This window comes from Condylostylus longicornis, unplaced genomic scaffold (assembly GCF_029603195.1).
Source record: "Condylostylus longicornis isolate FDR11 unplaced genomic scaffold, ASM2960319v2 ptg000017l, whole genome shotgun sequence".
In the NCBI taxonomy this organism is placed as follows: domain Eukaryota; kingdom Metazoa; phylum Arthropoda; class Insecta; order Diptera; family Dolichopodidae; genus Condylostylus; species Condylostylus longicornis.
The window spans coordinates 4,682,926-4,708,717 of NW_026577986.1; the positions used below are offsets into that span (position 1 = coordinate 4,682,926).

Here is a 25,792-nt window from a genome sequence, read left to right on the forward strand (position 1 = left end):
AACAATAATAAGAAACGACATTATCTAGAAAACTGTTTATAGCAAGGTTTTTCAATTAAAATCGTTTATTATTATAATTTTTTTTTTTTTTTTGTTTTTCTCTTGTTCATTTTTGGTTTTTCTTGTTTTTCCGCTAAAATTAAATGTTAATTAAGATAAATTTTTTTTTGATGGTAAATAAATTTTAAAATGTAAAATTATATATAAAAATATATTATATTTTTATACAATGTATAATAATTATAATATTGTACTAATATTTATGCCTGTATTTCAATTCATAGTATTTGTATATAAAATAAATAAATTTTGTCTGTGGCAATAAGGAAAACTGTACGAGAATAAATAGAACCAATACAAATCAAATTAATTATAAACTTTAAATTATGGTAAATTTTGAGTTCGTTGTATTTATTGTTAACTAATCAGGACCGTTTAACTCTTTCTATTAAATCAGAACTAAAAATTTTAAATAATTTTCATTGAAATTCGAAGGGGTCTATAAACTTCAGATCACATTTAGAATCGCAGTTTAATGTTTTTCTGAAAAAATTCAGGTTTTTATGTAAATTTTAAATTAATTAAGAGAAATCATGATTTAAATATAACCAAATTTTCGAAATAAAAAGTATATTTTCTTAAGTAAGAAATAATAGCATTAAATATTTTCAGACATGATGATTTTTTTTCCATTAAATTTGACGAACTCAAAATAATCTGATTACAATCAGATTTTTCAAGAATTTATTGAAGTAATTTCAAGAATTATCTGAATTGAATGGATTAGCTGAAATATAGATTTGAATATAATATATTGGAACCATAAATACTATGCAATTCCTTGACTTTTTGCTAAGTTGAATTACTCAGATTTTTACTTTTGTCACAGATATTTTGTTATATTACAATATTTATACCGTTATAATGATATCTTTTCTATTTATTTTTATAATTCGCCTTCGAAATAATATATTTATTATAATATTTATACATATATAAAATATATATAGATTGTATGACTTCCTTAAAACAAAATATATAATATTTTTTAATGAGGTTTTTACCTAATTATTAATTAAAATAAATGAACAAAGATTTTTTTTGTTTTCCTTTTCAGGGCTAAATGAAAAAATTTTTCATAAAATATTAATAAATTTATATCGTTTGTTGACATTTTTAACTATATCTATGTATACAAGTTTATAATATGTTATATGTATAAATATTAATATTATAAATTATTAAATATGGTCACAATTTTAACGTATCATTAATCAAAACAAAAATAAGGAAAACAATATTATAATTCAGTTTGAGGAAAATTTCTAAGGAAATTTTAAAGAGAGTAAAAAGGATTATTTTAGTATAAAAAAATTATAGGCAGTAAAATTATTAAATTAAATAAGATTTTGAATAATATGATGCAAAAATTAAATGACAATAATAATGGAAATTATATGATAATTATTTTAATTTTTCAAAATACTTGATGTAAAATTTTGTTTCTTTAAAAAATCCTTGCAAAAATTTTGTATATATTGCGTTCTGATGTTGTGATTAACGTGGTTTAAAAATATTTCAATTTACCAGTTTTTGTGTAATCAACCAAGACAATAGGTTATTAATTAACCTTAAGTCAATCTTGTTTATTTCGAAAATTCAAATTATAAACGTTTTTCAAGAACATGCTGTACCACCACAAATTTTTCGTTCCTTTCCTCTAAAATGCACTCCAAAACCTAGAGTGCATTTATGGTCAAAACAGTCTAGAAAACGAAAATTTTTGATTTTTGTTCAAAATCGAAAATTCTGGGACGAAATTTTTTCATTCCTGTAAAAAATATTCAAATTATCAAACCCTTTCCATTTGTTTAAAATTAGAAATAATTTGTGTTACATAAAAGTTTGAAAAAAGAGTATTTCATACTTAAAAATTTGCTAAAATTGAGATAAAAAAACGCAAGTTGGAAAACGGAATCTAAAGATAAAATGTTAAGTGAAATCCTTAGTGACCCAGTATTAAAGCATTTACAATGTGAATTTATAAACCGACTTATATAATTCCAGAAGCACCTCCGTTAAGCCCATTGCAAACACAAAATTTAGTACTATAACCATTATAATAAAAATTTTTAGAATAATCCAAAATCATTTCACAAAAATGTAGTTTGAACGTTTCAATATTTCCAAAATTAATTCAAATAAGAAATTTTTAATTTATGTGTTTACCTACACTTATGTATTTTATATCCTGAAAAATTTACCTCACATTTGGTTTTTTGATAGGTGCCTAAATTAGATTTTATATATTACAATACCAAAAGCAGTTTCTATTTATAAAACAAAAATTCTATAAAAATACTTCTATCAAACAAAAATAACTATTTTAATAATAAAATTCAGTAAATTTATTATACGCATATATTATGTATATGTATATTTGTAATGTATATTTGTTCAACAATATTACAAATATCCATAACGCTTATGCATATATATACAACAACTATGTATACATGGTGCTTCGCATAATGTGGCAAATAATTTTAGGGATGATTCATTGATCAATTTCCAACAAAAAATTCTTCGGGTGAGGGGATTACAGATATACTCGAGCTACAGCCAGTTGAAAAAAAAATGTTCGCATGTTTTTTGAAAACATTTAACACGTTTTATTGGAAAAACTATGAGAGATAGAGAAAAATGTTGTACGGGTTAACTTTTGTAATTCATCGTAGAGCATCGAAGAAAATAAACATTTTCGAAAAATTTCGAGTTTTGTAAAAAAATTTCAAAAAAAAAAACAAATTTGACTTTGACGAAGTGTATCTCGAAAACTAAGGCTCAACTCAAATTAGTTGTAAAACAAAAAATAAAGAAAAATGAATTGCCTGCAAAACAAGCTTCTAGTGATTGCTATTTGTTGTATGGCTCCGAAGTTATAAACATTTATTTATATGCAGGAAAAGTTCGGCACCTTTTTTTTTAAACAGACTGTAGCTCAAAAACAAGTATATCTGCTACTCCCCCACCCCCGTTAAATTTTTTTGCTAGAAACTGATTAAAGAATCATCCCTGAAATTATTTGCCATCACCTTGTGCGAAACACCCTGTATATGAAGGTAACAATAAAAAGCACTGTTCTTATTTAAAATTTTCCTGAATTTCCTTTAAAACGTCTATCATTTATTATATTGCATTTATTATAAATGAAATTAGTTGGCTTTGAATGTCTAATTAAATAAAAAAAAATTTTTTTGAAAAATTTTCTTAACTTTACAAAAATTTATAATAATATTTTTGGAATATGCAACCGACATATTATTATACAATATGCCAATCAAATATTATTATTTTGACTTCATCTTTATATACAAACATACATACATATTTAATATTTAGAAACGATCCATAGTATTACAATTATTAGCTATACATACATAAAAATATAATAGAGTTCTACAATATACTTAACATACATAAATCACATATGTTTGTATGAATATGTAAGTATATAATAACATTAAAATAAAGGAAAAGTTTATTCATGTGAGAAAATATTTTCCTCAAAAAATTTCATCTACAAAAAAAAAGAAAGGAAATTTAATTTAATTTTATATTTTAGATTTTCTTAAAATGAAGAATTCCTAAACTTTTATAACAGAAAAAAAAAAATTCTTAAAGAAAATTTTCGGAATTCTAAACACCTCTAATATGCACATTGAACCGTAAAACTATTTTTACATTTATATACAATAGATTACTATTATATTTGAACATAATAAAAATTGAAAATTTTTTTTTGAATATTATAAAAAATAAATTAGTTAAAGACAATAATAGGATATCTCGTAAATCTGTTAGGGTCTCCGGTAAATCGGTTCCCATTGCAACACTTCAATACAATTTTTTTTAAGAAATCTTACTATAATCATCTATACATTTTAAATAATTCAATAGTCTAGTATTTGCAGTGAAAGTGAGAGTGGATTGTAGTAGTATAGTTACAGTTTGTGAAATAAAGAAGATGTTGATTTAGAGAAATGTACTGAAAAAAATGCTTGGGTTAGCGTACTGAAATGGAGAGACGGCGTTCGGAGCGCTTAACTAACCTTCCGGGACTTCGACAGGGCATTTTCTAAGAGATTACGTTCAGGAGCGCTATTGAAAAGTCATGGTGTTCGACAAGAATCAGGTGAGAATTTTCACTGGTATCTTGACGTGCATTGTAGGCTCAGGAGGAACCTTAAGAGGCTGAGGCTATAAAGTGTAGCTGTTTGCAGATCTTGCGGGCTGGATGAGGAGGCCGCGGCACATCTTCTGGCAGAATGGGGGGAAGGAAAATACTGGGAAACTACGTGCTGCGGTCTACCGTGTCTTCAAAGTTACTCGAATTCATCAATAAGGTGGATCTCGAGGGGGTGTTGCTGGGCCTTATCCCACACCTAATTGGGGAGGATAAAAATATTAAAAGCTCATGCACTACTTTGCAATTTACAATCAACAATCTAATGTACTGATAACATATAATTACTTATATTATATTTGTAGCTTCAGTATTCATAAAGTTCAGTATTTTCAAAATTAAGTAAATTATTAAAAATAAGCACTCACTACAAAATTCAAAGAACTTTTACATAAATTTTCACAATTAACGTTAAAATGTACTCAATATTAAAATTTTCATTGTGTTCATATTTGCAGCATCACTGTACACAAATACTTTTCAAGAAGGAATTTAAGTCTTTTTATTTTCCAAGTTTACAAATTTTGAATAAATTTTCATAATCTTATTCGTATATGCATATGAGTACATGTAAATACATACTTATGTAATATAGAAACTTTTATTGCACAAACCGTAATTAGAAGTTTTTTGAAAGAATTTTGTTAACAATCTAAGAAAATTTAGTTTAAAAATTATTTTTTATTAATTAAATTGAATACTAATTAAAATATTTTTAAAATTTTTTACAGAAAATTACAGTATTAAATACTAACATATATACATATATATGAAAATAATCGAATTAAATTCTGAATTCTGTTTAAATTTTTACATAAAAAGCTTATATAATAATTGTTTTAATATTACAGGTTAAAATTACACAGAAAAAAATAATTATAAAAGAACAAAATAGCATCAACATTTTTTTTTATGGAAATTTTTATAAAAAATAAATATTTACTTATATATTTACATACTTACATACTTTTAATATTTTTTCGGCTAAATTTTTGGTTTAATTTTAAAATTTTAATATTTGTTGAAAATATTATTGCCAAACACCATATAAAATAAATAAATGAACTTTTTTTTTTGTGTGTTTTTGTTAACTTTTGTTTTTCAGTCCCAAAAGGATTAAAATATCAAAACAAAAGAATGAAACAAAGAAATATACAAATATAATATGAATTTTTTTTTGTGTATACTTTTTATGGCATAAAAACACCAAATTTTTTTATCTCATTTTATATAAAATATTCAAAGTTAGTTTTAACCCTTATTCACTTAAAAAAATTGCGTACAATAAATGTCTGCCTATAATATTCGCTAACCAAATGAAATTCATATGGCTTAACTATACTACGATTATAACAAAATAACAGAAAAAAATCTTATATAAAATTATTTTTTAAATTAACATAGTGACGCGGAGTAAAAATTAAACTGAGAATTAATTTGTTTTTTTAATTCGTTCCGTAACCAAAATTCCGTAGCCATTTAAAATGAGTGTTTTTATGCTGTAATTTTGGTACAATGCATGCAAGAAAAATTAAATTAATTGGCCGGCATTCAAAGTTCTTGAAGTAAGATTTCATATTTTTCTTCTCTGAGAAAAATTGCAACAAGGGAAGTTGAACTATCATTTTTCATATTATTTCTTGACGCTTTTAATTCGAAAGCCTATAAGTAGGCAAAGAAATTCGTTTTTTTCTGAAAATCTTTCTCAATTAGCCAGCTATGCTCACTATATTGTATTTTCAGTTCATGTTTTTTTTTCTCAATGTTATTACTACTATGCAATACATCGACATTAATACAAGAGAAGTAAATTGCAGTACCACAATAATATTGAAGAAAAATTTTTCCTAAATAATTTTAGGAAAATTATTTGCAATAATTTGATTTTTTTTTTTTTTTGATTTATTAACTCAATATTATTGAAAAACTAGAATCTAAAATTTTCACCATTCTCTCACAAAATCTATTCTTCTGTTGTGGTTGTACGAATAGGAAAGGAGCAATATTATTACCCTGCGAGCAGAGCCCATTATTAATCGAGAATCGAGGTGCTTTATTCTTTTCTAAATAATTTTTAAATTATTTTTAAATCAAAAAAACTTTTTATGTAGCATCTAAATTTTTGAAATTTGCACTCAAGATTGTTGTAAGTTTTATTTATAATTTAAAAAATTTTAATTTTAACACACAATTTCTAAGCTGAAATAAGAATTAATAAAAAATCATATTCAGTATCATTTCAATTGTGCCGAATTGTAACAATGTGTTCTATTTAAGTGATAAAATTGTCAGTGTAAGTGATGAAAGGTAATGACTCAATTAGTGATCCTTTTTGCATTTTAATTTGTACTCCACCTACACAATCAAAGGCAAAATTCTTAAATATAAAGAAATATCTTTTGGACGGTAGTCTACTAATATGGTTAAAATACCTATAATGGTTAAAATTTTAACTTTATAAAATTATTTGAATTTAATTCGTACACCATAAAAACCAAAATAATATGATTTTAACTTGTTTATTTTATTTCCGGAATAATTTTCTCTTTTTTTTTTTTTCCCTTTTCATTTCAATTTATTATAAAATTTTGCGTTGATTTTTGTTCAAATATTCAAAATGGAATATAATACTATGTACTTATTATACATATATGTATACATATTATTACAAAATATAATATTAAAATAGAAATTTTTAATTAATTTTTCGCTAGGAAATTCATAAAATCCGACAGTTTTTCATTTATATTTTATGTTTGTTTTTTCACTTTTTTAAACTCTTGTTATTTTTATTTGCAAAAAAAAAATATTCTATTGATGGGCGATTTTACCGCAATTTTACATACAGAACTATACAAATATAAATACAACAATTATTTTATTGTAAAAGAAGAAAGAACGCATGTATGCCTGGTGTATATTAGCTGCGATATGGGGTATAAAACTTCCTTTTTATACCCGTATGAACGTATGTTCGCAGGGTATACTAAATTTGTCTTACCGTTTGTAAAGCTAAGAAATAACTGTCTTAGATATAGACTCAAGTGTGTGTTTTTGATCAACGTCAAATTCTGAGTTGATTTAGCTTTGTCTGTCCGTCCGTTCGTCCGTCCCAATTATAACTCAAAAACTAATTGAGCTGAGTTCACCAAACTTTTACATATGATTTATATGTAATAAGTGCCAGAACCTATTTAAATTGGGCATGATTGGGTAATCGGGGTAGCTGCCACACTTCAAAAGTTATTTGGCTATATTTCAGAAACTATGAAAGCTATGGTATTATATCTATGAAACTATAAAAGCTTTGGCTATATCTCAGAAATTATAAAAGCTATGGTTGATAAAATTTGTTATAATTTCTTGGCTCTTTCTGGTAGCTGTCATACAACTTCAACAGTAGTTTGGCACACACAGTATTTTGAAAAACACATTGTACTGAAATTTTGCATAAATTAATATGGTAATACGGCAACTTAAAGTCACAGTCTGTCCCATAGTCAGTTATGGCATCTTTATTCGCGCATAGGATAACAAATTCGTACGGGTATCACAGAGTTGACAAGGTCAACTCTACTTTTTTTTTCGTTTTTCTGTATTTTATTATTTTTTAATTGTTCTTTATATTAAAAATAAATATTTTTTGTAAAAATACTCTAAACAATAAAAATTATTATTGAATTTTTAATGTAGCATGAAAATACAAAATCAATAAATTTTACATAGCTAGATTTAATTATACATAATATTTTCTTTGTGTTATAATCATAATAATATTTTAATAATAGCTGTGAATAAAACATAAAATGGTGATAATGTATATGTATATAATATTCATATATATAGCGTTATGTACACGTACATATATATCGAATCCCAATTGAAAAATAATCATTAGGGAAAATTGAGTGTAGCACACAGTACCATTGTTTTTTTTTTGTTTTTTGTTTTGCTCATATTGAAAACCATCATTTTAGTTTTTTTTTTTAATTTGAAAACTCAAAGGTAGAAAGTTATTTTAATTTCCGGTTGTACATGTATTTTTCCGGTTACATTTTATATTTATATATACATGTACAGAATATAGATATATAATTGAATTGATAAAAATGAAAATAGGTATATGAATATTCATAACTGATTCTATGTATAATTGTTATAATAAAATTTTGTATATAATAAAAAATATTCATTTATGCTCAAAGGATGGCAGCCAATCCGCTAGTTTCAAGTGTGAATAGTTTATTTAATACTTTAAAATTAGCCATCAGTTCCAGTTATCGAAATCTCATATAGTATACTATTGCGACTAATAGCTACAACATCTTGAGCAATATTATGAAAATTCAAAAAATATGTAGAAATTTTTCATATTTAAAATGTTCAATTTACTTGTGAAAGGATTCCGAACAATATTGTTTAAATCCTTTGAAGTTGCATTTTTCTGTATATTTTTTTTGTCGGAGATTATTATGACACGGCAAATCATGATTTGCTTTTCTGTTATACTCAATTTTTTAAAATACAAAATTTGTTTTAAATATTAAAAACTATCGAAATTTTTGTTCTCTTCACCTTATTAAATTTTGCTTTAAAGTGATTAATTAACTTAAATTTTAATTTTAATTTAAATTATGGCTTGAACTTTTCACTACATTCAATATTGCTGTAGTGCAGAATGTGACATCAGTTTTGTTATTATAAAGTTCATTCGCTTATAAAGACCTAAATTTGAAATAAATTTTTTATGACAACAAAAGACTCTTCATTTAACAAAATATTTCAATTATTTCAAAACAATTATTTCTATAAAATTGGATTAAGTAAATAAATTCAGATTAATAATAGCCACCATTCTACAACCAAACTGTTCACAGATTTATAAAATACAAAAAAAAAAAGCTGTTAAAGTTATTGACACTTTGTTTATTAATCGATCAACGTTATTTTAGTAAACGATGACAACACACTTGTTAACATATTTACTTTTTCTGTTTTTAATTAGAGAATTTATATTTTAAGCAGCTATTTTTAATTTTAAAATTCAAAAATATATTCCAGCTTTTATTTTTATAAACAAAAAGCGAACTATATTAGATATTATAAGATAATTATTTAAAATATGCATTCTGCTTCAAAAAAACATATGTTTTAGATCTGATTAATTAAAAATAATAATATGTGCAAATCAGGCACTTTTTTTTTGTAAATTATGGACATAAGGAATGTTCAATTCCGTTATTTTGTGGTATTCATTAATACTCGTTACATCATTTGTCAATACTCGTTACTAGGTACTCCTAATTTTTTTTGAAATATTTCGAGTACAGATGGCAAATATATTCCAAGTGATTTCTCAGTTTAAACTACATTGAAAAAGAACAGTGATTACAGTGACTGCTATTTTTGTCCTAATTTAACTATAATGATAAAACAAATCTATATATCATCCATCACAAAAATGGAATCAATCATATTGCTAACATATATATTTTAGGTTCTGTAATGGATCTCTGTATCTTGAAAACTAAAAGTCGGATAGACATTATTCAAAAACTTATTCTTGAATTTTGATGAAGAACTTTAATTTGTGAAAAAATTATGCCACTCGATCATTCCCAAAAAGGAAGGTCCAAGAAAAATGGTACCACTTTTTGGGACTTTTTAATTTTTTTTTTGTTCTTTTAGCTTCTATTATAGGATCAGAAGCTCTTTAATAAGAGCATATTGAAGTGCTTTCAAATATTTACGCTATTCCAGCTAAATTTTAAATTTACTTGCATACATAAATAATTATTTACAGTATTTAAATAAAAAAAAATCCCTAAATTCTTTCCACTTATATTTAGGTACATTAGGATAATATTTTAACACAATTAACATCACAATTAATAACCGCATCTATACAACAACAACAACCCGTCAAACAATTCTAATACGAATCTATCACATTCTGATTATCCCATTAAATACATAAGAAAAACAATATACTAGTTAATACTAGGTACATAATGTAACAAAATGAAAAATTATGAGCGAATGTTGAGTAACATGTACCCTTGATCTATGAGGTTACTTTGAATCCGGTCAGTAACGAGTATTTAGTGTTCACACATCACTAATAGACTTATAATTTGCAAATTTAAATTTAATATTTACTAATTCCAACATATATAACAAATATTGTAATCGAAATATTGAATTATTTTTGAAATATAAATGATAATAATTAATTTTATTTAACTTTTAATTTCTCAATATAAATTTTTCAAATATACTGCATTTTGTTTAAATAAAATGAAATATATATAAAAAAATTAATTAATTGTAATAATAACTTAGAATTTTGAAAAATTGTTAAAATACCTACATATAACAATTTAAAACACTAGCCTATGCAACAGCCATAAGGACACCAAAATTCTGAATTAAAAAATACAGTAAAATCTAAATCAGTAAAATTTATTTAAATAAGTAAGTAAAATATTTAAATAATCATATGTGTAAACAACAATGTTTTTTTTTTTTTAAATATTAAATATCATAAATGTTTAACAAGATTTTTAATATTTTATTTATTTAATTCTAGAAAAGCTCTTGAAACAAGTTTTAAATTTTCGTCATTTACAAAATACACACTCTTCACAAATTTTTAAAATAAACACTTGATGACAAACTATTAAATTTTCAACTAGTATATTATTATTATTACTATGTATGTATGTATATTATAATACACATTATAATATTCCATATAGCTGTACTATATTTATTTAAATTTTGTTATATGTATATAAACATCAATATTCTATTTAGGTGACATTAAAATTAATATTTGTTTAATAAATTTAATAATATATCTTGTATTCTATAATTGTTTATTTGTGTAGAAGTACAAATAAAATTTGAAATATTTTTATATAAATATTTATATAAATTTTGATTATTTACATACATACAATAAAAGATATGAAAAATTCTTCAAAAAAAAATTTATTAAAATTAATGAATTTATAATTAAAATTACAATATTTTAAATTTTATAATTAAATTCTATAATTATTATTATTTTTATTTATTTAATGTCCAATTGCTGCTATAAGGAAGAAAAATCTTAATAAACCAGAATTCAATACATGATAATGTCGTCAATGAATAAAAAAAAAACAATAAAATTAAAGTATAAAAAGAAAACTACTTCATAACTACTCATGTAGTTATCCACCACCCACTCATAAATATAATCTCAATATTATTTTTAATTATTTATGAATAAAAATAACAAATCAACTTCATTTAGCGAGAGATATTATAAACTTTACTCTCTAATTTATATAATATGACCCCGAATAAAAAAATATTCAAAACTATTTTATAATATAAACTGCAGTATATAGCAACAGTGAAGCGACTAGCGAGAAGCTAATAGTATCATATATCAATAAGCGACTATAACCTTTCTCAATATAGTAATGTTAAATTCAAAGAGAAGTTTACAATTTTGAAAATAAATTATTTGAAGAGTAACAACATAATTTTATCATGTATGTTACGCGCCTTGTTAAAAAGCTTTTTTTTTTGTTTTTTCTTTATTTTACTATTATTTTACTCTTATTTTCCATTTAAATTTGTTTTTCTTGTTGAAGTTGAAGTATTTAATTTAAGTAAATTGAGTTGAGTGACTTTGGCTTAACTAAAAATTTTTGTATCATTCTTAATTTTATATTTTCCTTTTTTCATTTGGAATTTTTACAATTTTAGTTTTAATTGTCGGGTAGCTATCGAAGTGATCGGTAAGTGTATTGTTAAAATAAAGTTTCGGATTAGAATTAAACGCGATTTAATTTTGTGTGTTTATTATTTTTTTTTTGCGCGGAACTTTTGTTTGATGCAAATTACTTTTCGATTATTTCTATTTGATTTTTCTTTAAGAAAATTGTAATGAAAATAAATTTTATTGAATTGTCTAATTTATAAATATTGTTAAAGAAAATAGATATAAAATTAATTTCTTTTTTAACAATAACTATTATGAAAAATATCCGAATAATGAAATTTTTAAACATACTGCGATAATATTGTATAATAACAAATTGTATTGTTAAAAAATTATTGATTTCTTCAATAATTCAAATAGATTGTATAATAATCAAGTGAATTTTATTATAATTTTATTAATATTGTGTATAAATATAATTTGGGAAATTGCATACAATATGTTGTATGAATAAAAATATTTTATTTTATGCAATGCAAAATTTAATATCAAAATGTTGTGAAACATTTATGTAGGTAGCTATTTTCAATTACAGTGCGGATTATGCATACTAATATAATATTAAGTATAGCGAATTTTTTGAGAAGAATGTTAAAGTGTTATTGTATATATGCAGGAAAATATGATATTCAGTGAAAAATTAAAAATTAGTGACTAATAAAACTATAAGATTTCTCATTGAGTTTAAATTTTTGAAAATTAAAAATCAATGTGAAAATTTAATGTAGAATCAAATATAATATTTATTATTTCGTAAGTATAACAGTTATTTTCTTTCGAAATTACCAAATTAGTTTTAAATTTCATACAATAGTTTGCAAATTGAATAATTATGATTTCTCTGTTTTAATCGGTTTTATTGTTGCTAAAAAATATAAGAGGATTTTTTTAGAATTTATTTATTTATATGTAGAATATACACTGAAAAAAACGCATATCTAAAGTTATCCTAAAACATTTCGAAGATCATATTTCTACTTTGTAAATAAAATATATATACTTAATAATACTCGTAAAATTTTTACTCAAAGCAGAAATAAGTAATATGTCTAAAAATATTCCAATAGTTTTTATAGTCAAACGAGCTAAAATTATTGCAATTCATATACGAATAAAATAAACTAAAGGGAAGCGATATAATATACAAGCAATTTCGTGGATAATTCAATTATTATTATATGAATATTGTAGTAAAGGCAATATAAATAGCTCTTTTGACAAGCTTTTTCAAAATATAATTTCGAAAAAATTAATTTTAAAAAAAAATTTGAAATAGCCCTTTTGTTTTTTTCAAAATATAATTTAGCTGAACAAGTAAAAAATGTTCTGAACGACACAAGTTTATCGGTATTCAACAAAAATATTACCAAATGAGAAAAAAATTTTTTTGTGAAAGTGCTATAAATATTTCTCAATTTATCCAAAAATATTTTGAATTTTGCTACAAAGTTATTGTACCCCATTCAGAACTTTTTTTATTCTAACTAAATAATTAATTTTTATAAATGGATCAAAAATTGGAACTAATTTGAAAATTTGTGAAACAATTTTAATTATATTCAATATAAAAGTGAAAAGGCTATAAAGTGAGGTGGTTGTGATTTCGGAAATAGTCTGTTCTGTTTATACAAAAATATCGAATTTTTCTCAGTATATTTTTTCATTTTTCCTCTTTATATGTCTAAGTAAATATATTTACATTATATAGGAAGTTTCTCTGCTACTTTTATAATACTTTCATTATTTTCAAAATGTAATTTATATCTAAGATAAATGTACGTTAAACAATAAACACTAAATCAAAATATTTTGTATTATGTAAAATGAAATTTGACAAAACTTTCTTTTTTTTTTTTCAAAACAAAATATTTCTCATATATTTCATAAATCATAATTAGAATTTATTGCAAAATTTCTCTTTGTCAGATGATATTGTGTGGTCATGAAATTCAAAAAAGAAAAATAAATGTTTTATTTGTTTGAATAACTTTTACATAAGATTATCTTATATACTTACTTACATACATACTTTAGCTACTTTCAATTATATTTTCATTTTATATGAAAATTTATTCAGTGCAAACATAAACAAAATAATACGCAAATCAAATTCAAGGATTGGGCAAAAAATAAAATTTTGTTTTGTTTTTATTTTTCTTCTTTTTTTTTTTTTTGTTTTGTTATTATTTTTGATGAAAAGTTCTTCAGAAAGGAGTAGGTATAATAAATTATAACAATTTACCTGCTCCCATCCTTCTTCTTGCTGCTATACTCACTTCTTGTTTTTCTTTAACTTGTTATTTACAATCATTTTACATATTTCATCAGCAAATTACATATTAGGAAAAAAAAAATTCATTTTTTAAATTTTTTAAAAATCCCATTTAGATCTTTTTGAAATTCTTTTTTAAAACTACTCAAAAAAAAAAAATATGAAACAAAAGGAAAAATATTTTTGTCATATTCAACAAAATTTTATTCATCTTCCTCTACATACACGTACTTGAATTGATGTGAGGTACACAAAACAACAAAATAAAAACAAAACAACAAAAATGTAACCTTAAATTCTGACAGTTTGGCATTTGTAATCATAATTTATATTTTTGACAAAAAAAAAAAAACCAAATAAAAAAGTTTTTCTAAGAAAAATTCTCTCTAAAATATGAAAATTTTTATAACAAAAAACAGGAACAGAAAGCAAGGGTAGGGTATTCAGTAAGAAGGAATGAGAAATATTCTACACATAAGATAAAAGTTTTTCATATAAATTTTATATCACAATACAAAAAATAAAAATAAAAACATAAAAAAAAATAAAAATAAAAAATATCTGAAAAATTATAGGAAAGAGTTGAACTTGAAACTTTCTGTTACCGACATTTTTTTCTTTTCTTAACGATAACCAAAGAAACAAGCAAGAGAAATAACAATAACAACAACTGCTGTTAGAACAAAGTAAAAATTGAAACACCGTTGAAAACAGATGACTTTTTTTTTTTGTTAAACAAATAAAAATTTTATACTACTTTCAAAATGCATGCACAACGCCCCAACATCAAATACACACAATCATTTTTATTTCAAATCACGTTCTTTTCTTGTGTACTTATTCAAACTTTTTCTCAAGTTTTTCTTACCCTATTTTTTAGCACTTTTCCAAAAAATTTTTGAAAAAAAGTGCTTATTAGTTTCACTCTGTCCGTCCGTCCGTCCGTCCGTCCGTCCGTCCGTCCGTCCGTCCGTCCGTCCGTCCGTCCGTCCGTCCGTCCGTCCGTCTGTCCGTGTGTCTGTTTACAAAACTTCTACATTCTTAAAGATAGAAAGCCGAAATTTAATACGTATATAGATCTTTACTAGAAACTTATTTCCGTGGAACAAAATTTTTACCTATCTCCCCCCCTTTAGAAGTTATACCCCCCCAAAACACTAAAAATGGCCTATTTTAACTATTTGTTGCAATGAAACCATAAGCATTTTTGAAATTTTGCAAACGCAGAAAGACAGTGGCTTGCTTCCCCTAGCGCGGTATACTACAGTTAAACTTTAGAAAAACAAAATGGCCGTTCAAATTTACCGTTATCTTAAGTCGTTTTTTTTCCAAATTTTTGATGTCATTTTTCTTCAAGACCCCAGCCTGAAGAACTTTGAAATTTTAGGAGCTTTTAGACATTAACAAAGAATTCATTTCGTTAGAAGAAAATTTTTTTCCATCTCCACCCCCTCTCAAGTTATCGCCTCTTGAAATTCGTAAAATTTGAATTTTTGACACCTTATATTTCCGAAACCGCAAGCTTTTCCAAATTTTTATAAACGCAGAAAGCTACTGGTAAATTCCATGAAATTAAAAAATATAATTATTTTTCTTAACTCACACAATTAACCCTTAAAATCGAGCATTATGTTAACCCCTTTTTATATTAATTTTTGCTTTATTTCAAAGACTGCATAAATCGTTCATCCTAAATATATGCAATCCTAGAAATAGTATCGTTTATGAATGAAAATAATTTTAATAGTGTGGTAGATATACATAGAGTGTTTTTAAAAGCAGGATTTTAACTTGTTGAAGGGAAAAGTGCTACAATACAAACCATTGGTTTGACCCAACTTTATTTCATTGTAAATTTCATACAAATTTTTCACATTTATTTTTGTCCTTTTTTTTACAATAATACTTTGGGGTTTTTATTTTTGTCCTTTTATAGATTTTTTTTTTTAAAGTTACCAAATGCATTCTTTTTTTCCTATTTTAAATTTCAATTTAAATCGTCACAAATTATTGTAATTTAATTGTTATACATCAATAAATTATATTGAGTATTATTTGAAAGAAAAATCAGGGATAGAAAAATTTGGTCGTTTCCACTTGTTCTACTTTAATATTAAATTTTTTGTTAAAAGGATGATATTCAATGCTTATTTTAAAAATTTGTAAATGTTTTCCAAAATATCACAACGGGTCTAGGTGTTCTATATATACTCTTTGGGGGGCCGCGTTAACATAACCTACCGTAACCTAACCAAAAGTTTTTCAAGCAATTTAATTTTAATATGTTCGAAACTATTTTAGATCATTTGAATAACTAGAAAAGGAATTTTGAACAACAATAGGAAATGGTTTTCAATGGTAACACTTTCGAAGGTTTTGCCTTTTTCTATAAAATAAATGCACAATATTATATATGATTTTCGAAAGAAATAGAAAACGCTATATGCATATAGACAGAACATTTATTGACTTAACACAATATTTTGAGTGGTGAACTTTCATCAAAAAATTCTTATGTTGTTTGCATATATGTATGTAAATATATGACAAACGGTTTTGTCCTGTATCTACAATATTCTTCCTAATCAAATATTGAATAATTTTCATTAGAAATCTTTGAGAATCAAAATTTAAAATATAGAAGTTTTTTCAAAATTCACATAAATGTTTCAACTAGATGAAGAATTATTTGTAGAATTACTTTATTTTATAGACTGTTATATTATAATTTAAAAATTTGTATCACAATTTTTCATTATCGACAATTTATATTTGGGACATGAGAATATTTATTTAAAACGGTGATATATTTGTTGTCAATATTACTATACTTAAATATTACAGAAAAAGGCCAAATAATCCCAACAATTACGTTTGTTTAGCCTTTTGGACTTCACTATTAAATATTAATTAAATTTTAATAGAACTATATCAACATCGTTCTATAATATAAATTTGAATATCATTTATGAATAGTAGGTTTAAACTCTAATTATTCAATATTCAAAAACAAATATACAAACATTTTCATTAATAAAAGAAATTGGGCTTTTTCTGATCGTTTTTCTACCTTTTGTCCCTCTTTATACTAAGTAGAATATATTCCTTATTTTTTGTTTTAAAATATTTCCGATAAATATTATTTTATGTTTTTTTATTTTTCCCCATTTTTTTTTACAGTTTATTGGAATCCCGATGATCGATTTTTTATGATTTTTACATTATACTATCATAATTATTATTAGTACGATATTATTAATTAATGATGATATGAAATAATGGTAAGTAAATTTTAATATTAATTTAGTAAAATTGTTTTCAAATCTCAATGAATCCTAAATATTCTATACTAAAACTTCAGAAATTTTTTTTTCATCGCAATTTATTATTATAATATTACAATAATAATTATTATTATTTATTTAATGAAAAATTTCTTTGAGTAATAATAATGTGCGCGATTTCTACAATTGAATTAAACTATAGTTCATATTCTACAGGTGGTAGTTATAATTAAAAATATAACTTCATCAATATGTTCTAAAGTCTTAATTTTAGTAATATTAAAATATTATGCACATGCTACATAAATTTTCGTACCCTACATATTTATGCATTTTCAATCACACTTGAATCATCTACGTGGGTCAAACAAATTATTATTTACCAAAACAAATTTCAATTTAAACATACTTAATTGTTTTAATTTCGAAATATATTTTTAAATTGCTAACACCATCTTTATATTAAAAAAATTATTTTTTAAAATTGTACAAGAATCAAAACTTTACACATACGATTCACCCTCTTCATAAATCCAGAAAATTGAATGTATTGTTTTATACTCTCTTAAACTTTCTTCTTCTATATTCTTAACAATTTATAATTTATTTACTATGTACCTATACGTATAATAAAAGTCTATAAATTGAAATCAAGTACATAAAATTAAAGAAAAAAAGAAAAAAAATATTAAAAATAATGAAAATATTCTGTAAATTTTAAATATTTATTCTATTCTAACATTTTATACTCGTACATTTAAGACATTTTACTGTATTCCTTTTCATATTACGAGTATGTTAGAATGAAATATAAAAATTCAAAAAAAATTCTTACCAAACGCAAAATATATAGATATTATTATGTAAAAGGACACAAGAGGAAAACAAAAATTAAGAATAGAACAAAACAATAGAAGAGAAAAAAAGAAGGAAGAACAAAAAAAAAAGGATACTTTACTTTTTATTATTTCGTTTATTTATGTGTTTTATTTCCACCCACATTTTATTCCAAAATACTATAATATTTTAAACAAATGTATGCATGTGAGTATTAAATAAATATATCATACACACCTATACTTTTATACAAATAAAATGTTACAGTAATATTATAAGTATTATACATGTCATGATATTCCAATAATTCTAAACCAGGACATTAATTTTTTTTTACTCACTTCCTCTCTCACTAACTTTATCTGATTTTTTAATATAAACTTGTTTAAATTTTATGTAAAGGAATTTCGAGAATAAAATAATATTTTTAAAAATTTGGTTTAGAAACAAAAAAAATTCTCAAAATTGTTCTTCACTTTTAAACAAACAATGAAATTTTGCTCTGATCCTTTAGGGTTGACTAGTTCTGTTAACTTGTTTTTTTTTTGGGGGGTTTTGTTATGGATCAATTTTTTATCATACCTTTGTACTTTCACGTATATAATTCCTTAATTCTCCCTAAATTTATTGTAAGGAGAATCTTTTTTAAGTTAAGCTAGTTTTAAAAATATAATAAAGGTCCTTAGATAGGTTCTTTGGCGTTATTCTTAAGCAATGTAAAAATTGCATTCCACAGCAGTACCATATTTTTTTTTTTGTAAAATCAAATTCAATTTTCTTTTGAATTTCTATCAGATTTTTACTATTTCTCTTTTATTTAGTTTTTTAATTCTCTCAATGTCCAAACCCAAGAAATAGGATAATGTCATGCTAATGGCATGTAACATATTTACTCTGTCATATATGGTTGTACATACATGTGTGTATATATTTTTAAGGTAAATATTTTAATGGGGAAAAAAACAAATTTCCAGATTTTTTTTTTCCCAATTCTTTGCCAGTGTTGATTTTTCGTCCTTTTCTTTCTTCCCTGTTTTCTTGTTTTTCTCTTTTTGTTGTTTGTTTGTTTTTTTTTTTTTGGAATTTGTTATTTTATTCTTGGATTTTCATGACAAAACCAGATCCCTTCAAAAACAATTCAAATATTTTGAACATATTTTTTTTTCTGTGTATTATTTGTTTTTCTGTTTTCATTTTTTTTTTTTGTTTTTTAAGTGCTATATGTTTACAATTATGTATATTAAGAACATGTACACCCCATTTATATATTACAATACATAAATTTTTTGGTTTGAGTTTTTTTTTTTAAATATGGCTCTTTTACATTTTTGTTTTGGTGTTTTTTTTTGTGTTATTTTTATTGTTTTTCGTGAAAAATACATTTTTTCACCATATGAAATGCGATTTTAATGTTCCAAAAAGAAGAAAAAAAAAATAACAACAAAACGTGTAACATTTATTTTTTCTTTTATTTTTTTATTATTTTGTTTTTCGAGAGAGAGAGAAAAAATACTTGTTCGGAATTTTTCAAGGATAAGATTTCCTTTACTACATACTTATAAGAAATACAATAATTATATACACACATTGTACACATTACAATATTTTAAACAGAAACAACAATTGAAATTGAAATAAATAGGAAAAAGCAAGAAAAATTAAGAAAAATATAAAAAATTAAAGTGTACATTTGTGAATTGATTTAATGCATTTATAACAAAAACCAAAAAAAAAAAAATAAAAAAAAAGGAAAGGATGTATGAAAGAGAATGGAAATACACAAATTTTCTTGTTATTTTCTTATTTTTATTATATAACATACTTTTTAGGTGAAAAGTTAGCATGTAATTCCCTTTTCTTTTAATCTTGGGTTTTCAACTTGAAATTTTAAATCCTTTCAGTATAAAAAATACAATATAGCATCCGAAAATGTTCAAAGAAACAATATTTTTTATTAAAATTGACAAAAACAAAATAAAAAACAAAGAAATGAAACAATAAAAAGGTACACACAATATAAATTTTATTGTATGTTTGTAGTTAAGTGCATACGAAAATATTTGGTTTAAAAATGATTGAAATAAAAATTTTACTTTTTTTTTTGTTATTATTGTTGTTTTTGTTTTGTATTAAAATTTTGATTGTTTTGTAGCTATAAGAATGAAAATTTTTCTTTTTCAATAAAACAGAAATTCTTACAATTTCCGGTCTATTGAGACTTAAATTTTATTTTTAAAATTGTGCATTAAAATTTCTCTGAGATTTGGTTTTTTTTTTTTGTTTTCTTTTAAATTATACAAAATAATTGTTTTCGGAATAAAAACATTTAAATTCTTCTTACCTGAATTTTTTATATACTCATTATAACTTAAACACCTCCTTATATTAAAAATAATTTTGATTTATTTTAACATATTCTCGAATAATCGATTGTAATGCACAAATTTTCACCATTAAATTTTTATTTCGAGTATTTAAGATGATTTGAGCTAGAGTAATTCCACAAAATGAATGAGCAATAAGTGATTTTGCTCGAGTTCATTTAAGGCAACTTTGAGAAAATCTGAAAATTTTGAAAACTTTTTAACAAAAGAAATTTTTTCAACAAGAATTTGGCTGTACGTACTCTATTTTTTAATTTCCAAGAAAAATTTTAGTCTATGAACAAATATGATGATATGGAAACTCTGTCTAAGGAGTTACATTCTGTTTTTATATTCTACTTTGCTCTTGGAAGAATTCATAGGACAGGTGAATGATATGATTCATGAACCAGTTTCTTGCTTCATTAAATTATACTAGATAGGTGACGAACCTACCTCTTATAATGTATTGCATAATCATATTAATCCATTAAGTATTATAAATGATTATTATTTAATTAGTTATAATGATCAAAAGCATTATGTTCCATATTAATTCAATTGAAATAATGATTTTTCAATTTTAACATAGACATTTTAAAATTTAGAACACAATCTCATAAAATTTTCCTTAAGATTTTATAATTCTGTAATCTTAAACTCTTATGCGTATTTTAAAGTTCTGCTCATATAGTATTAAATATGTAAAAAATGAAAATGAAATAATCTTTATTTTTATATTTGAAGCAAAAAGCATTTCCCTATAGGAATATATACGCTTTTAAAGTTATGAAACAAAAATCACTTTGGTTGTACGTAAATCTAAATGGTTTACTAAAGTACCTATACATAAAAAGTTTCTTTAAAGTTTAAAGTACTCTTAAAAAATCTTAAAATACGCATATTATATTTTACTTTTTTTGAAGTATTCTTAAGTTTTTTTTTTAAGTATAATTGTTATATATGTATTTATGTATATATTTTATAGCGGGAGAACTGATAAACATATTTATGTATGTGTAATGGAACTACAAGTACATATATCAGCTTTTCTCTCATATTTACTTTATCTGAATTTATGTGCTTATGTAGATGTAAGAAAAAATTACTTTAGAATTTTTAATATTGTATTTTCATGTTGAACGTACAATATCCTCGCATTAGAACTTTCTATATATTTAAAGGGATAAAACCCGACTAAATCATAATTGGTAGCTGAATTTAAAGATTTTGTTTAATTTTTAGGGAAAGTTTTAAAAGATTTTCGGACTAGTACTGATTTTATCGAACTATTTTTTAACTTTGAATTTTTGCTTAGGCATCTTGCAAATATACTTGTATTAGAGCGCCTGCTATTAGTTTGACGTTCGTAGGTTTTTTGAAACTAAATTAAAATTTTTGGAAATATTGCATATTTTTTTTGAAAATTACAAAAATTATGATATTTTTTTCTCGCATTTACGATTAACTTCTTAAAATCGTCTTCAATTCAAATATGTTATCATATACCAATATCATAATTTTGGCTCTAAGGCAGCCGTCGGTAAAATGCGGCTCATAATTCTGCTTGCAAGAAAAAAATAGGTTCGATTGCGACAATTAAAATTTCCAAAATAATTTTAAGAACTCAATCATAAATAATAGATAATAAAGGTAGATAAAATTCCATATAAATTTATTATTTATCATAACAAAAAATTAATAAATTCAGTTGAAAATGTCTTTTCTTCTTGTGAGTAGGTAATGTAAAGAATTTGAATGGCTCATGCTTATACTCACATAGCACATATTTGTCCATAACCCACTAAAGTTTGCCGATCGTTGCTCAAAGCGATTTGAATTAGAAAATTTTAGAAATTTCTAAAATCATTTCTGATGCAATACCAAGTATCTAAATTTATAAAAAAAAATCTGATGTGGTCAGCACATAACCGACCGCATTGTGTATTATCTAGTTAAGTGAAAGTGTTACATAATATTATAAAAATGTCTGTTAAATACTTCTTTCCAATTTTTAGGACATTAGTAAGCTTATAGTTAACATACCTAGAAAAATATAAATTTGGCTCTTAATAGAGTTTCGCTTTGTGTTACCCGAATTTCCTGAAATGCTCGCCAGTTAGTTTCAATAACAACCAGAACTCAAATATCAAATTTCAAGAAATTCCATCAATTCGTTCCGTAGATATGGTGAAAAATGTAAAATCGGCCCGCAAATCAGTTTTCGAGCCCTGATCTTTCTAAGAAATTCACATGTTCATTGTTTTAATACGAGGACCGACAGACTGACAGACCGACAGACCGACAGGTTGCTAAAAATAGTTTATTTACACTTCCCTACTATGGAGAAGTGCATTTCCACCGAAAACTCGATATGCAAAATTTGTTGCCATCACATAACCTATACCTATTGTATACACAATACGGTCGGTAAAAATGATTAATTTTGCAGAAATTTTTATTTAAGAAAATAATAGAATTAAGAAAACTTCGAAATATGTAAGTAATTTTAAAATTAATTGAAAAATTTTCATTAACTTAGTATGTAATTAAAAAATTCATGATTTTTATGAACAAAATTCCAATCAAATACTGTTCTTTGTATGCTATCTTGAATACTTCTGCCAATATTTTTTATTCCAAAATTCGAATTGAATTTAAATATTAAAATTCCAAGAAGTTTTTTCCTCAATTCAAACATTAAAATTTTTTTTAAATTAAATTTAAAAAAAAAACCATTTTTAATTCTGTCACCTTTTCAAATCTTATAATAAATTAATAACCATAAAGATTAATAATCGAAAAATAACAAATTTTTGTTTTGTCAATAAAATTTAATAGGAAAAATAAAAGAGAAAGAAAGAAACTAAAAACAGAACAAGAAAAAAACAAAACTAAAAAGGATAATAAAAGATTTTTACTTACAATATTGCAAAAATATAAAAATTTTGAATAAAATTACCTAAATTCTGAAAAATATACAAACGTGCTCACTAAATTTAATGTTTATTTCTTTAAAAAACAACAACAACAGTAAGAAAAAAGAGAAAGGTAAAATAAAAAGGCAAGAAATAACAATATTTTCTTTGCATATTTTAAGGAACTTTTTTTTTTCCATTTCATCTTTTTCTTCTTCTTGTTTTTCTTTAAACAAAAAAAAAAAAACAAAATATCTTGTACTTTTTTTTTCTTATATTCGTTTTGCTTTATGCACAACTAAACATTTTGACATTATCATGAACATTTTTTTTTTCTTTTTCATTTTTTTTTTGAAGAAAAAAAATTTTTGAAATATTATTCCATGTCGGAAATACCATAAACTTTGTTGAACGGCGTTTCACGGCATTAAACAGCCGCTTGTAGCTGAATTACAAAATTTCAAAAGCATAAAAACAAAAAGAAAATGAGAAAAAAATAAAAATGCCGAAGAGCAGTAAAAACAAGAAAGCAAATTTTTTTCTTCCTTTTAGACTTTTTTATTTATTTTTTTTTGCTTTTTTTTTTTGTTTTTTTTTTTACTGCTTTCATTATCCTATTTACTCTTTTACTATTTTGTTATAATTTTCATAAAACGGAAGCCAATTTAAATTCTGGTTGAAGAATAAAAAGAAAAAGATTTTTTTTTCTCTCATTTTATTGCTATTTTTTTTTTTTCGTTCGCCTATAAGTATGCTTTTTTTTCTAAATATGAACCGTTCTCTTTCTCTCTATTTCTCTACTACATATATTTTTTAATACTTTTTAATGTATGCATACTTGTTATACGTGGAAACACACCGTTAAATTCTCCGACTATGGCTACTCTATTATTCTTTTTGATTTTTGTTTTTTAGAAAAGAATAAAAAGAAAAAATAATATTTTTTTTCATTTCCGAAAAAAATTTTCATTTCATGAATTAAATGACTATTTATATGTACTTTGAATGAATAATAAGTAGCGATATGACACGGCACTGGTTAAATTGTTAAAAATTAAATACCAAAAACATAGAAAACATAGAAAAAAAAATATTACTGAATAAGTAGAAAAATTTTTACCTCACAGGATCGCAAAATGTGATTGACCTCATATCCTGTCGGGAAATTAAACAACATAAAAGCGCCCGTGTTCTAGTATAATAGAATATTTTCTGACTTCTTGTCTTTTCAAAATTGTATACAATAGTCTTGTAGGTGCATACATACATATACATAATAATATTATATTTCTGTGTTTCTGTTCTGAGTTTTAAAAAATTAAAAGAAAAAAAGGAAATATTCTTGTATACATATTATAGTTGTATATATACATGTACACACCGAGGTATACATAAAATCTTACTTATGTAGAATGGTATATGTGAACACAAGGTGACACAAGTGCATAATAATAATATTACATTATGCATATACACTCGTTCAAAAGTATTTCCCAAAAAAAGAACAAAAACAAAAAAAACTTTTAAGAGATTTCGTGACTATTATTGTAAAATAATAAACAATGTAATTTTGAGCTCATATACACGACAATTTCTTTCATTATTATTAAAATTTTTATAAAATAAGTGTAAAAACTTTTAGAAAATTACGTTTTTAGTGGAAAAAAAGACATAGAACTTTAAAGGATTACAGTAATTCCGGTTATAGTTAACTCGCGTTTAAATTATAAACTGCAAGTGTTTAATAATTTTTTTAACGGCAACATTTTGAAGAATTTTAATAGCTATTAATTATATATAATTTGTATTTTCTATAATAATCACTGAGCTTATTTATACTTCTTCCTGGGAAAAGCCTAATCTTTTTCCCTGATTTTCTTACCTATTTAAATGAATTAAATCTGTTCTATTTAAGAGAATTTAAAGGTACACCGTGAATTCACAAATATAAACTTACAGATAGATAGAGAATTTAATTGAGAAGTATAAAAGAAAATTGAAGATGAGAAATATCGATCAAGAAAATGTTCGCAATATCTTCTGAACAACTTCTTGCAATAGCATAAATTTTGAGCCCAATAAGTTATGCAAATTT

The 25,792-nt window shown here is 23.7% G+C and overlaps 1 long non-coding RNA gene across 1 annotated transcript in view; it reads left to right on the top strand.

The window, feature by feature from the left end:
• The window catches only part of LOC129606115 (uncharacterized), a 131,323-nt gene that overhangs the window by 43,890 nt on the left and 61,641 nt on the right, over positions 1 to 25,792 (top strand). The window contains exon 2 of the long non-coding RNA XR_008696748.1: positions 17,476 to 17,576. This is a non-coding gene — a long non-coding RNA (uncharacterized LOC129606115). The remainder of the gene's footprint in view (positions 1 to 17,475; positions 17,577 to 25,792) is intronic.